The following is a 13,875-nucleotide window of genomic DNA, read 5'->3' on the forward strand; positions in this document are numbered from 1 at the left end:
CAGTAAGAGCAAAGACAAAGCACCACAGGCGCGACCTGCAGCCGCTGGGCTGTTGGGGAGGCAGTGGGTTCGAGCGCGCAACAACAGATGCCAAAGGAAGTGGGTGTCATACCTCACCCCAAGCATCTCCTCCTCTGCCCACCTGTAGCAGCCTCAGAGGAAGCAGACGCGCTCCCACATACTTTCCAGCTACACTGCGCCAGCCGCAAAGTACGCACGCAGCCATCGGCACATGTGTGAAAATACATACATGGAGCGTCAGCGCCCAGTCTTTGCAATGATTAACCTACTTTGCAGGCAGCCAGACTTTCTCCCTGTTTCTAATTTAAAAAATAAACCAGAAAAGCAGACAAAGGGGCAATAGGGACCTCTCCATCCCATTCGTGCCCTGTCACTTTCTCCCCCCTACACACACACACACCTACCCACACCTACACGGTGCTGGAAAAAGGCCATAAGAAGGCATTATCACCAGCGCGTCCTGGGTATTGGGAGCTGTGGTTTTGAGATTAAACACCCAGCAATGAAATTTCACCCTTTTGACCATAATTTTCCATACGCGACTGAACATGGGTAAGGAAAATTTATTTAAAAAAAAAAAGTCTGAATTTCCTCTCGTGTTCGGATGCGGCAGTATGGTTGAGATCACTTCTCTGCGATAAGCTAAAATTAGGGCAAAAAGAGCGCACGCCAAGTGCTTGAGAGAAGGTGCCCAGCCGCAGGGACCACGGAGCTGGGGACAGTGGGAGCCAGTGCCCGGGGAGCAGGATCGGACTTGGGGGCTTGAAGGGCACCCTGCCTCCACTGGCTTCAAATACGTAGTTATTATATCTTTTAATCAGTTGTCAGCCCTTAAAAAAAGAAAACAAAACCAAATCAAACAGGCAACTCCCCCCACCAAAAAGCCCCAGCAGCCACAGAAAAAAAAAAAGTCTTACCCCCATGCAGGGATAAATCCCAAATGAGAAAGGAGCAGAAAGGAACAAGTAGAGCTCGGGGAAAGAAAAGGCATGAGATCTCTGCCGTGAGGGAAGCAACTCTCTTTTCGAGGGTCCTCTGGAAACTCTTGGGGTGCTTTGCATATTTGGCAGCAACGATTTTTCCCTCCTTGAGCCGTTTCAGCCTCGCCAGTACGCCAGGGGAGGAGCCCACGGGTGGGGAAGGAGTTAAATATAAAAACAAACACTAAAAAGCTATTTGTAAACAGTTTCACCCTGGCGATCACTTCAACTCGTGGTTTCTTTAACCGACTGAGCAGCGCACCTGCAGAGCGAGTTGGGGCGGGAGGCACCCCCTCTATAAATACCCGGGACAACCCTCGGCACCTCTCCGCGCAGGAGGACAAATGCTACTGGTGTGCCCGTCTTCATGGGAACGTTCTCAATTTTACAGTCGGGAAACAAACGGAAGGTGGGTGAGGGTGGGGAAATAAAAAAAAAAAAAAAAAAATAAAAAGAAAAAAATCCTCAGATAAAAATGCCTCAAGTAAGATTTCAGCTTTGCAACAGTCAACACTGCCCTTTATCTGAGTTTCAAAAACTAGAAGGTCTTGGGCACCTGGTCATCTCTCCTTCACCCCACAGTCTCTTAACCAAGCAAGGAAAGCAGCTGTGCCAGGTGTTAGACCAAGTACAGCTGAAATGTTGCAGCCTCCTCCTTTGCCCAGTCCAGGTGACCTGAAACCCAAAGTGCCAAACCCAGCCTAAGTGATCCCCCAAATGCTGCACACCCCTGTGAAAGGCAGGTGCCCGTCTCCTCCGGCACCAGTTGAGCGCCCAAGGTCTGTTGCCCAGCGTCGACCGCCGGAGGTCAGGAGCAAAAGGCTGAAAGTAAAGTCATTCCTTGCAGTTTTGGTTTACTCATAATCCAACGCAATGACACCAATTCTTACCTTTGGGCAGATCACTTCCTTTAAAAGAAAAAAAAACAACTAAAGAAAACCCCAAAAAAAATCCCATATCAACTTCAGGTGGTGAATCAGGCATTGCTCGAGACACATGCGCACAGAGCGTGCCGAACCACACCAAGAGCTGCAACCCCGACCTCAGCCCTTGCTCTTCTCTCTTCCCCACCCCAAAACTAGCAAGGAGGCAAGCTTCTTCATAACGCTCCTGAGGTTTAAATCAGGAACCTAAAAGCAACGTTGGGGTGGGTACAGACATGCTATTTGGGGTGGGGGCAGAGCGGAGGGGGTTCGGCAGCCAACGGCTCCACCAACCCAGCGCCCACCGGCAGCTCCCTCTGGCTCAAGAGCAGGAGAGCCACAGGCGCGGTCGCCCACACCACCAACTGCACCGGGCTGCGGCGGGCAGCAGATCTGCCTCTGTCGGTTCAGTGCCTTCTAGGAAGGTGGAAATTATGATTTTGGAAAAAAAAAAAAAAAGGGAGCAAATTTATAACATGCTGATCTTACAGAGAGTTTCTTGAGCTATTCTGATACTATTTTTGGGTCCCTCCATTTGCAATCCTATGTTGTTTTAACCTTTTTTATTTGAAATCAGGCAGGGGAGTCACACCCGTACAGTTTGGCTCCTGGACGCCTTTCAACCAAAAGCAGGTGAAAGCTCCGCTCATGCTCGAGCCAACTGAGAAGCAGATATATCCAAGAAATTTTCAAATTCTGATCCAGTGTTGCTCCTGAAAAGTAAAGCTCAACAGCCGAAACTACAACCTAACAGAAACAAGTAATTTTTGAAACACGATAGCTGCAATCAGTCTGAAGAGGCAAGTGCATTAACTAACGCAGCTGATGTTGGAAAATACACAGGTAATTAGGATGGACACATTTCACAGGCTGGCATTCAAATAAGCATCCCCAACATGGCTGTTTGTCCAAAGCTTAACCAAACTATTCAAACTCACTGGTGTGCAAAGTCAGGCTGCAAAGAAAAACCTTTCAGAAGCCAGACACTGGAAGATGGCTACATTTTGGGTATTTACATGGAGTGGAACTGGATTCTAGGAATGGGGAAATGGATCTTCCCCTACCTTCTCCTCAAGACTAAGTCAATTCTTTATCATTCCAACAGACTTCTCTGCTTTTACCCTGTTACTCTGAGGCAGAAGTTGGCTACAGACCCTACAACCAAAGGCTATTCCTTCCCATCCACCCACTTTTGCATCACCTGTTTACAGAACTGTGGCACTAGGGACATCCTAAAACCAGAGGAGACACAGGTGCCTGTGGAAAGCACAAGGACAGTATCGGGCCAAGCAGACCACTTTTGGTACCCACGTTTACCACCCCTACCTCACCTGACCTTCCATGCATGCGCACCCTTCCCGTAGCACTGAAGTCTCTCCTGCACTTTGAATTCCTTTGCTGCCGAGCGTGGTAGTCAGCCCTTTCATGCTATTTTAGAGCAGACTGTAAAGACTTTGGTTGTATAAAGCTCTCCTGTGACATTACTGACCTTGTTACTCTTCATGCTACTCCAGTTTCCATAAGAAAGAAAAAAGTAGTTAAATTCTGCCAAGTGATTCAAACAAATACTGTGTTCATCTTCAGAAATGACTGGCATCACCTTGAGATCAAAATATCTACCCGATCGCTATAGGAAGGCTTTACAGCTTCAAGTTCTATATAGAAAACACTTTTAACAGCACAATTATTTTTTTTCTACCAAAAAGAATAACAAAAAGTACCAGAAATATTTGCAGTCAGCAGCTAATACTAGGTCCTGCTTTCCTTGCAAGCTACTTTTACTAAATTAATCTTGATAGCACCACGATTTGTTGAGACAGGGAACAATATAAATTAACAAAGTCGTGGCAGTCTGGGGAGTGAGAGAGGGAAATAAGGAGGCAATATTTATCTGTCGAAAGTAGGAGTTGCAAAGAAAAACAAGAAGTGTTACACTGATTAAGTAATACACAGGTTAGCCTACGCAGAATTTGTGTGCTACATTCACAGCCTTGAGTTTTGCTTTAATAACCAGGGCTAGACAAAACAACTGGACTGTAGCTGTAGCACACGGCATGCCAGACCTTACTTGCTTTGATCTTACAGAACGGTAAAAAATTTTGAAGAGAAAGTTTGGAGGCGATCTGAATGATGCTCACAGCTTTTCAAGCTTGGAATGTGGTGGTTAGTGCATTAAGCATTACTCACTTTCTGAACAAAGTGGAAAGTTAACACAAATTGGCAGATGACTAACTGTCCAAGAAACAGATTACTGAATGAATCACTGACTCTACTTTTAGTCTAATAATAAGACAAACTAAGAGGAACAAGAAGGGGAAAAAGACAAACAAAAAATTTCCTTGCAAAGTGCTTGTATTTGCACTGCCCATGAACTTCCAACGACGACAAACAACGCAACAGTTTTGCAATTTACCACGAGTTTTACACTGGGGTTAGCTCCCTGACACGCCTCACGACCACTTCACACTGTCGATTCATTCAGATTTCTGTAAAAAGAATACTGCACCACGTTTCCCCTCAGTACACATTTAATAAGAGTTACAGGAATAAATGAAGGGATGTGAAATGAAGTTAAAAGGAGAAGTAGGGTCAGAAGCATTTGGCAGGTTATGGGTTCAATGCACAGAAGTACCTCTGGCCTAACAGTTACCCGAAGCTGACCTGAAGCAGAAATCAAGTTTCTCAGCTCAAGAGCAGGACCTAACCAAAGTCTGCGGACACTTTGATTTTTGCCAGTGAAGTTCTGGACATAAGTTTGCCTAATATGCACGGTCAGCATTCAACTTTGCATAAAAATACTGCTGGTACTGCTCAGGAACAGAGGGTTTACAGTCGCAGCCATCTTGTTCAAAAAAAACCTCTCCCCAGTCACCAGGTCTGCTCATCTCCTCAGCTATAACTTAGGTTTAAAATCTAAATTTCCAAGATCACAGCAGGGAAATAAGTGACATGACCAGGTCACATCAGGCCATGACTGACCAGAATGAGGTGGGAATAACAACAGTTATTTGAATATTTGCAAAGATAGTATTTTTGCATTTGGCTAACATAGAAGACTTGTTTGTTTGTGTTCTGTTTTCCTCAAACATTTATTTCAACTGTCAGTTGCAAACACAGGCAAAAATTAAACGGCCCTGGTCTTAACCCAAACTGCTCAAGCCTTGGCAGCAAGCTCCTACTGCCAAGTTACAGGTTAAGCTTGGCACAGGCTGCTAATGGCTTCCTGCAGCATCACCACGTTGCAAAAGCAAGACGAGCATGACTTTCAGGAGACGGGGCACGATGCTCTGATGGTCATTATGCTTAAGGGGCCAGGTGTCTCCTGGTCCAGCTCTAGGACTTTACACAAATTTTGGTTTAATTTGATGCCCTCTCAGGTCCTTGCCAGACCCTGCAGTAAACTCAACCAGCAGAAAACTAACTCTACACATACAACAAGTAACTTTCTGCCCACTTAGCTCTTGGGGCTGGCCCATGGTGGGATGAGACAGGTGCCAGGGTGAGTGCAAGGAAAGGAGAGGAGATGACGCAGAGCAGAAGCAGAGTCTCAAAATTCAGTAGCGACAGCATCTGTTGCCCTTCACGGGCCCAGCCCTCAGTAATTTTGCGCACAACTCCTGTTTCCAAGTCAGCGTTATTCATTCATCATGCCCGTACCCTCATGATACTTCCGACGGTGAGGTCTGTAGAAAATAAGCTGAAATCAGAGTGCTGAACCTACGTCCTCCTGAACTCTGAGCAACCACTGACATCGTGTTCAGCAGTCCTTACTGAACATTATTCTGTGAACTTCAGCAAGAACTGTCCATAAATAAATCCCTTAAGTTGGAAATTGGCCTTTTCTCCTATACTGATCCGAAAATAGTAAAATATCTCTTATGTAACAAACAATTGGATTTTCAGATGTTTCAAAGTTACATCTCCACAGGCTTCTGCGCCTCTATTTTTAATGTGCCTTTCCCAGTAAGGAGCCACAAGACAAAGACTCTCCATCACAGCCTGGTTCCACAAGAAACTAACAAACACATCCAAGGTATTTCTGCAAAAACTACATAAATATATTTAAATATTTAGTGGTAAAAGATCCCTGCTGACACCAAGGGAGCTGAGACAGGTCTATATTTACTGAGACTCTACCCCAGAATGGATTTTGTAAGAAGTACATACACCCTGCTTTTAAAACAGAATAAGAAACACAGAACCATCACATCCTTATAAGGAAGAACTTACTAATATAAATATTGCAACAGCAGAGAAAGTAAACACAAAGGTTTCATGAATGTTGGAATTTTCACTCTAACAGGGAAGGAAAGAGTAGCTCTGCCTCATTTATAGTCTTTAAATCTTGTAACAACACAGGCAACTTGAAAGCAGGCAGCAACACGATACATTAATGCAGCAGATCAGAAGGCGCTGATTGGACTACCATTAAAAGTAGAATACCTCGCATAAAAGAATTAAAATCTGATATACTGTAACAGCACGGAGGGCATGCTCTGCTAACATGAAAACAAAGTAACCTTGCATTCTGCAAGGCACAGTTTCAAACAAAACGCACTGTGCGCCAGGGGCTGCTTTGTTGCAATGCACATGGAGCAGAGTCTTCACAAAAGGATGCTGGCACATTTGAAAACTATTACTTTAAAAAAAAAAAAAAAAAAAAGAAAAAAAAGAGAGAGAGAAAGAAAAAGGAGCATTTAATAGATTGCTTTCTGATTTGCCATTTTTTCAGTATCACTTTCACTACTGGAAGATGTGCGTTTCCTCCTAGGTAACAACAGACATATCCGGCAGTTGTTCTTTATTCTTCAACTCCTGTTTTCCGTTCACTTTCCTCTCTAGATCCTCTGACCCCAGCTCAAACGGCCACACAGGTCACTCAGCAACCTTACTGTCCTCTCTTTACCGGAGTGGAAGAGAGGTGGAGAGAACAGCAGTTCGGCAAGACAGGGTAGTGTGCCAAGCCTTCCCCCGACCCGACGTAAACAGATTATATTTTCCAGATGCGCATCTCTGACATCGAGACTATGTGTGGGCAAGACTCACCGCGGTAAAACGCAAAACACTGAGGAGACAGGAGAGGGGCACTGCAAGATGTGATACATTTAGATTTTTTTGGGGAGGGTACGAGATCTTTCACTGTTGAACAGCAAATCACTAAAGCTTCCACAATTTAATTAAAAAGTTCAAAGTAATATTTTCCAACCTTTCACTAAGAGTAGGGGCCAAAACCACACGTTTTTAAGGTCTTCCACAGTTTTATTATTAGAAGTAGAAACCCTACTGATACTGATGAGTCATTTGTATTGGCGGAAACCAAGAACACCCATTTTCTTCATGTGTTACAAAGCTCTAAATGTGGTTTTTCTATTCATTACTGGTCGAAGTAGTTGACTAAAAACAAAACAAGTGACAAGAACTCACCTTATTATTATTAAAGTCTGTTTTATACCAGCTGATTTGATTTACCACACTTTCAGAGATCACTTATTTTTCGCCCCATTCCAAAAAAAGAAGAAAAATACACAGAAGACAACTACGAATCGAAACTCCGTGACAGTAAATCCACAACTGCAGATGGATAATTCACTCCGCTTCTGTGAAGACTTTTGCGATCAACTAAGAAAGGAAAAAAGAAAGGAGAGTAGAAAAAAACAACCGCAACAAGATCGGTTAGAAATCATCAGTCAGCAGAAGCTATTGTTTTAGGATCCTTATGAGTAATCAGAATAGAGCCTGTAAATGAAGAAGCAGTTGTACAAGAGCGCAAGTTTTCATCTTCACGCAAATGAAGGAATCCTTTCATGCTAACGGCCAGTATTATTGCCACCCAGGAGATAAAAAACAGATTAAGGCATAGCAAAATTTTGAAAACTAAAGATAGCTGAACCCAGGTTTTTAAAGTTTAATCAGAATTTCTTGCTAGCTTTAAAGATTTCTGCTGTAAAGAGGGGTGGAGGGTAGGAGACTGTACAGCCTGCAATACAATTCATACGCTGGACTTACCATATCCAAATTGGGAACAATGCTCGGGGGAATTTTTTTTTTTTTTTGTAATGTCCCATTCACAAAAAAAGAAGCAAAATAAACCCCAGAGGTTTAGTCCTGCTGAGCATCTGTAGCATCCAGATGCACTTCGAGCACAACCTCTGCAACGGTGCAACACGCTTGGATTTTAAGCTATGCACCCAGCAGAACAACAACCTGGCAAAATGACAGGGTGTTTCAGTATCACCGGGGGAGACAACCACAGCAAAGCAGTGACCGAAGAACTGAAAATAACCTTTGAACAACAGCTCGACACTGATGGCCTCTCTGCCCGCACCTCCTCTCCAGGACAGTTTTATAGCGAGGGTAGCTCCGCGCCGCACCAGACACGTGAGTCAGCAAGAGCAGCTTGTAGGAAACTGCTGACATGTTCAATTGCTCGCACATACACTGAACACACCTACCCACTAAATAAAAAAAAACAAAAAAAAAAAACCAAACAAGCTGCATGCAAATCAGGGTAAAGGAACACCTCCACACCTACAGTTCCTGTTTTCCTAGTTCAGGTTTAAATTTTAAAGCAATCACTAAGAAAGAAAAAAAAACAAAACAAAAAAAAAAACAAAAAACAAAAAACAACCACAAACCTCAGTGGATGTCAGCTACAGCTAGGATTGTCAAGGGTCATTTTGTTTATTTAAACAGACATAACTGCTTTTCCTCTTTTCAAAAAACAAAATTGCTGCTCCACAGCCCAGAAGCCCTGCACAGTGATAGGCAGTAAACAGTTCCTGTTTTTCTTAGCTGGGATACTCCTTTCAACCTATGCACATCTCTACCCATCACAGCCCAGCTGAGTGTTTTCAAAGCCCAGGGGAAATAAAAAAAATAAAAAAAAAAAAAAAAAAAGCTTCCAGCTTCCATTTCAACTCCTACTAGGGGTAAACTGGAAATTCCCAAGTTTTTCATTACCAACAGCTTTTCAAGCATTTGCTCCATTGATATGACAGCAGCGAAAGTTATTGGTCAAGCTGTATGCAAATTCTAGGTCTTTGGAATAAACCTGGGAGGATCTGACCCCTTTAGGTCACCTTTCACACTAAAAAGAAGAAAGCAGCGTACCTCAAGTCCTGGTGCCTCGTACCCCTACAGCCACCACCACCTCTTTCTCTTCTTCCTTTGAGGCACGGAATCTAAAGTACCCCAGTTCGCTCGGAGGGCAGGTTTGCACCAAGCAGGTGTCAACAGCAAAGGGGGAGCAGAGGCAGAAGAGATCGGGGAGGGACAGGGGAGTTACACACGTAGGAGCTGCAGCTCAGCCCCCACCGCATTAGGAGCTCTTCGCACGGAACCCGTTTCCAGCAAAACGGGGCCACGTCTACCAATCTGCCGAGATGCCGGTGCAGCGCAGCTGGTGTTCTTCAGGTTGTTGCCGCGGCTCTTTCTGCCTAAAGATCAATACGATCAAGCAGAGGAGTCTTCTGAACCCAGTTGTTGACAGATCGAAGTTCTGCCGTACACATAAACTTCTAGCACAAAGGTTTTTCTGAACTTATTCCCTTGTTCCTTTTTATTTACCTGTTCTGAACATGTGGTTGCTCTTTGATCAATACCATTAGTTCGAGTAACTCGTCCATCACTGGCCACAAAAGCATTTGTATGCATTCCAATGCTTGCCTGCTTCAAAATTATAATTCATAGCCCAAGAGTGGCACGGTAAGTAGTGCTCTTTTCAATCCACTATAAAGATGTTTCTGCCTAACTAAAAGGCAAAACTAACACACTGCAACCCAGCGGGCTATATTCATACACTTTACATCTTCTTGATGCAAGCTTCAAATGAATGCATAATACTCAGGCAGCTGCCAAGGTTAATGTCTTTTGGCTGAATTTAAAGGGATGATGACTTTTTTTTTTTTTTTTTTGGTAAAAAGCTAAATAAGCAGTTTGAGCACTATTCTGGAAAACCTCAGAGAGTTACTGGGGGCAGAAATCTTCTGTCCATTCAGCTCCTACAACAAAATCACTGAGGCACCTCCCCAGATATCAGTAAAGAACTGCAATATCACAAAGACTCTCTTCCACATTCTCTTAAAGCATCTGTAGTCCGGAGGAATGCTGAAAGCAGCAGGACTAACGCAAACTTAGAGAAAACTTTAAGTTTAAATCCAAGTTTTCTTCCACACATTAATGTAATGATTGGTTTATTTCCCCCACATAGCTCAACTCAGAAACCACTAATATACAACCATCACGCCCGAAATCAGCCGCGCTGGAAGTTCAGACCCAGAGGTAAAAGACGGAAACATGCATGCCTTCAAACGTTCATCGGATCTGCTAAACACTACAGGTATGTTCATGCAACTTGTAAACTGAGAAGCTATTCAGAGTGCATTCCTTTGAGTAGAAAGGCACGTACATTTTTATTTGACTATATAAACTGCATTCGTACTACCTAAATTAAAATCACAAGAGAGTCTGTTCACGCCACACAATAAATGCTATTAAATTTTTACCAACAGTTTATTGCATAAAAACATCATTATTACCAAAATTATTACTTTGCATACATTAACGTTACACATCTCATTTTTCAGCTTAGTTCCATGAATGTCTCTTAGTTGGGCTCTAAGAGGTCTCCTCTTTATCTGTCCTACCCAATATGAATGACACAGGCACAAAATGAGAAAGCATCTCTTTTCATTCTCCTTGGATTTTTTTTTTTTTAATGTGATCATCAATTATTTTTTTCCATGGTTGGTGATATTTTTAGAGAAAACCTTGAGGAAAATAACTAATTGGCAATCATACTGCAGCCCTGTTAAGAAAAATAGCTACTGCACTTCAGAAAAATCAAGCAATGGAAGTTTTATAATAAGCAAGAGCGAGCAACTTCTATCACATATTCTGCACTACGCATCACCTAGACAGAGTTTTATTTTCAGCTTTGTCATTAATTACGCACATGCAGAAAGATACACAAGACTGCTATACAGTACGGGGATTTTATTAAACTCATTAATTTCAACAAGTCTCTGAGGCCTATGATGCTGAATTTCCATATATTAGGAGCGCTGTGTCAATGTCTATTTATTAAGATTTGGACCATTATTCTAAGCTAGGTGCTTTCTCTAACTTTTCTGCACGCCAGCACAGAAGAACAAACAGACAATGTTTTCTTGCTGCAAAATGAACAACAGAAAGCAAACAAGGAAGGAGAAGAGGGCATCCCACCTACACCACCGGAGCGTCCCAGCAGTGTGCATGATGTTAATACCAACAGATGTTCCAGATGTGCCTCCAGGTCAGAGAAGGACGACTAATACCTGCCCTAGCACTGTTTCCCAGTGTGGGATATCCAGGCATAAATAACTGCTGACGATCAACCAGCTGGGATCTGTCAGCATGTGCATCAGTCGCTACCTGCTGCGTGCACCTTTCCCATTCGACCTCCACAACTGTAGAAGTTTTCAAAAAAAGGTAACTGCTTAAGCACAAATTACACAACAGAGTTGCCCAGCATCCCTCAGAAACACGCACTCTGCCTCTACGGAGCATTTCTGCACAGGATTCCTAAATATCCTGACAGCCACCCTACCTGCCACATCACTAGGGACCTTTCTTGCCCGTTCGACAGCTTAGCACACCAACGTACATCTGTTTGAATGGCTCATCCAGCATTACAGAGCAAACTAACAGGAAAACGACACCTATGATCCTGTTTTTTCGAGCCTCTACTTTTCCAATTAGCCACGGCTTCCTTCCATTTCTCGCGGAGCACTTTTGAAGCTGCAGGGTCAAATGTGAAAAACGATGCTGAAAGCCCAGGTTCAAAGCACCACAGGGAAGTAACAACACCGATCCATTTTGCTGCCCAGGTGTCCAGCTCCCAGTGGCAGGGGCCAGGCAGGTGGAAATGAAAGGTAAGACTTTTACAAGAAGCAGTCCATATCCGAAGTGGAATTTTATTTCTGTCTGTCAGACATAGACTCCTAAAACACCAGTTTTGGGCTGTTGCGACACCAGCTTAACACAAGACCGTAACGTTTTATTCTATCCATCTCATCAAACACAATTACCTCACATTTCAGTCTTTACATACCTGAAGAAGTCAATTTACCCAAAGCACCACCACCCTCAAACTGCAGAGCATTCCACCATCTACACCAGAACCTCAGACAATTCCCAGCCTGGAAAAAAAAACAAACCCCAAATCAACTTGCTTCTAGCTCGAGCCCCGGGATACCAAATTAAAACACGTGCAAGTTTAGGGACAGTTCCAAAAGTCTTGGAAAATGGGCTTTCGCCGACTCTACCAGGGCTTCAACAGGAGCGAACAGCAACACCGCGATTTCCCAACCTTTCCAGCACCCTGAAGAACAATTTTAATTAAGACGTCATCCCTGCCCCTCGCGTTTATTATTATGAGAAAGAAGAACGCGGTTCACGTCACGCCGGAGCGGGCCCGGGGGGGCGGGGGGGGGGGGGGGCGGTTTCAAGCAACGAGGGGGCAACAAGGCAAGGCTCTCCCGGGACCCGAGGCGCTGGAGGCGAGGCACCCGCGCCAGAAATAGCCCGCTCCACAAAAGGCGAGGGCAGGATTTCACACGCCGCGTCTCTCATGACAGCCAGCCCTCCTCGCGCCGCCGTGCCCACCCGCGACGTTCTAACCGTCCAAGAAACTGCTCCCGCCACGGGAGTTCACGGCTTTCTCCCCAAATTGCAGGGGAAGGTTGGGGGGGGGGGGGGTAGAAAGGGGCGGGGGGGGGGGAGTACGGAGGGGATGGCTCGGTTGCCCACTCGCCCCGACCGGCTGCAGGTGGCCGCGGCGGTGGGGAGAGGAGGGGAGTGGGGGGCGGCCCACGGACCCGTCCGGACACGGGCGCACCCCTGGGCGCCCGCTGCGCCCCTCCAGTTACGCAACGCGCGCACCCCGCGCTCCCACAGAGGGGGCTTGCGGGGGTGCAGCCCCCCCCCCCCACCACCCCAGTAACCCCGTGCAACAGCTGCTGCGGGTGGAGGAGGGAAAGGAAAAAAAAAAACAAAACCACGCTGCTCCCCCACCCCGTCCAGCCTCTCCCCAAACTTCGCCTCCCTCTACCTCCCCCCACCCCCCCCCCCCGCCATTCCCCTTCGCCGGCGGAACAGGCGCACTCACCTCGCCTCCGCGCAACTTTCGGGGGGTCGCCCGCCTCGCTGCAGCCTGGGGGTGGTGGTGGGTGGGAGAGGCCGTGGGGTGGGCCCGGGGGAAGTTGGGAGGGGGGGGGGCTGTTACGGCTGAGGAGATTTGGGGAGGGGAGGGGGTTGCTCTTGTTGTTGCTGCTGCTGTTGTTTCGGAAATTCTTACGGGTATTTCTCTGCCGTCAGAAACCTGCACCCTCCCCCCCCCAAAGGAAAAAAAACACCCCGACCCAGACGCTCATCACATGGCGATTGCTTTGAACCAGCTGCTTCCAGAGCCAAAGTCTTGCGGAGAAAAATAAAGGGGGAAGGGAGGGAAGGAGGGAGGGGGAGGGAGGGGGCTGGCAGGGGGGCCGGAGGAGGAGAGAAAGCCGCAGCGGAGGGAGGGTGGGAGGCGGGAGGGGTTGGGGGGGGCTGGGGGGAGGAGAGCGGCACCGCGGCGGCTGTGTCGCTGCCGGAGCGGCACCCGGGGCCGGCGGCGGTGGCAGCCCGGAGGTGGGGAGGGGGAGGCGGCGCTGCGCTGCTGCCGCGGCCGCTGCTGCCCGGCTCTGCTCGCCCGCCGCCTCGCGCGCCCGGGCCTGGCGCCGCCCCCCGCCCCTCAATCGCTACATTGTTGACATTCGCAGGCTGACATCATCCATCCCTCCCCGCCCCGCCCCGCCCCGCCCCGCCCCGCCGCCCGCTCCATTCACAACAACGCTACGCCAACGGCGCAGCGCCCAGCTCCCTCGCCCGCTCCCGGCCCTTACGCACAGTAAAGCGGCGTACGGCCGCTCCGCGAA

The 13,875-nt window shown here is 46.5% G+C and overlaps 1 protein-coding gene across 3 annotated transcripts in view; it reads right to left on the minus strand.

Annotated features, from left to right (window-relative positions):
* Positions 1-13,656, minus strand: part of BACH2 (BACH transcriptional regulator 2) — a 190,011-nt gene extending 176,355 nt beyond the window's left edge. For 2 of the 3 annotated variants that reach the window (XR_015257977.1, XM_086743288.1), the window contains exon 1: positions 13,071-13,656. The gene's annotated coding sequence lies outside the window, so the exon portion shown is untranslated. The remainder of the gene's footprint in view (positions 1-13,070) is intronic. The other variant, XR_015257976.1, reaches the window with a different exon arrangement.
* Between the last annotated feature and the right edge of the window lie 219 nt (positions 13,657-13,875).

The sequence above is a fragment of the Chlamydotis macqueenii genome, chromosome 3 (assembly GCF_036417535.1).
Source record: "Chlamydotis macqueenii isolate bChlMac1 chromosome 3, bChlMac1.mat, whole genome shotgun sequence".
Lineage (NCBI taxonomy): Eukaryota > Metazoa > Chordata > Aves > Otidiformes > Otididae > Chlamydotis > Chlamydotis macqueenii.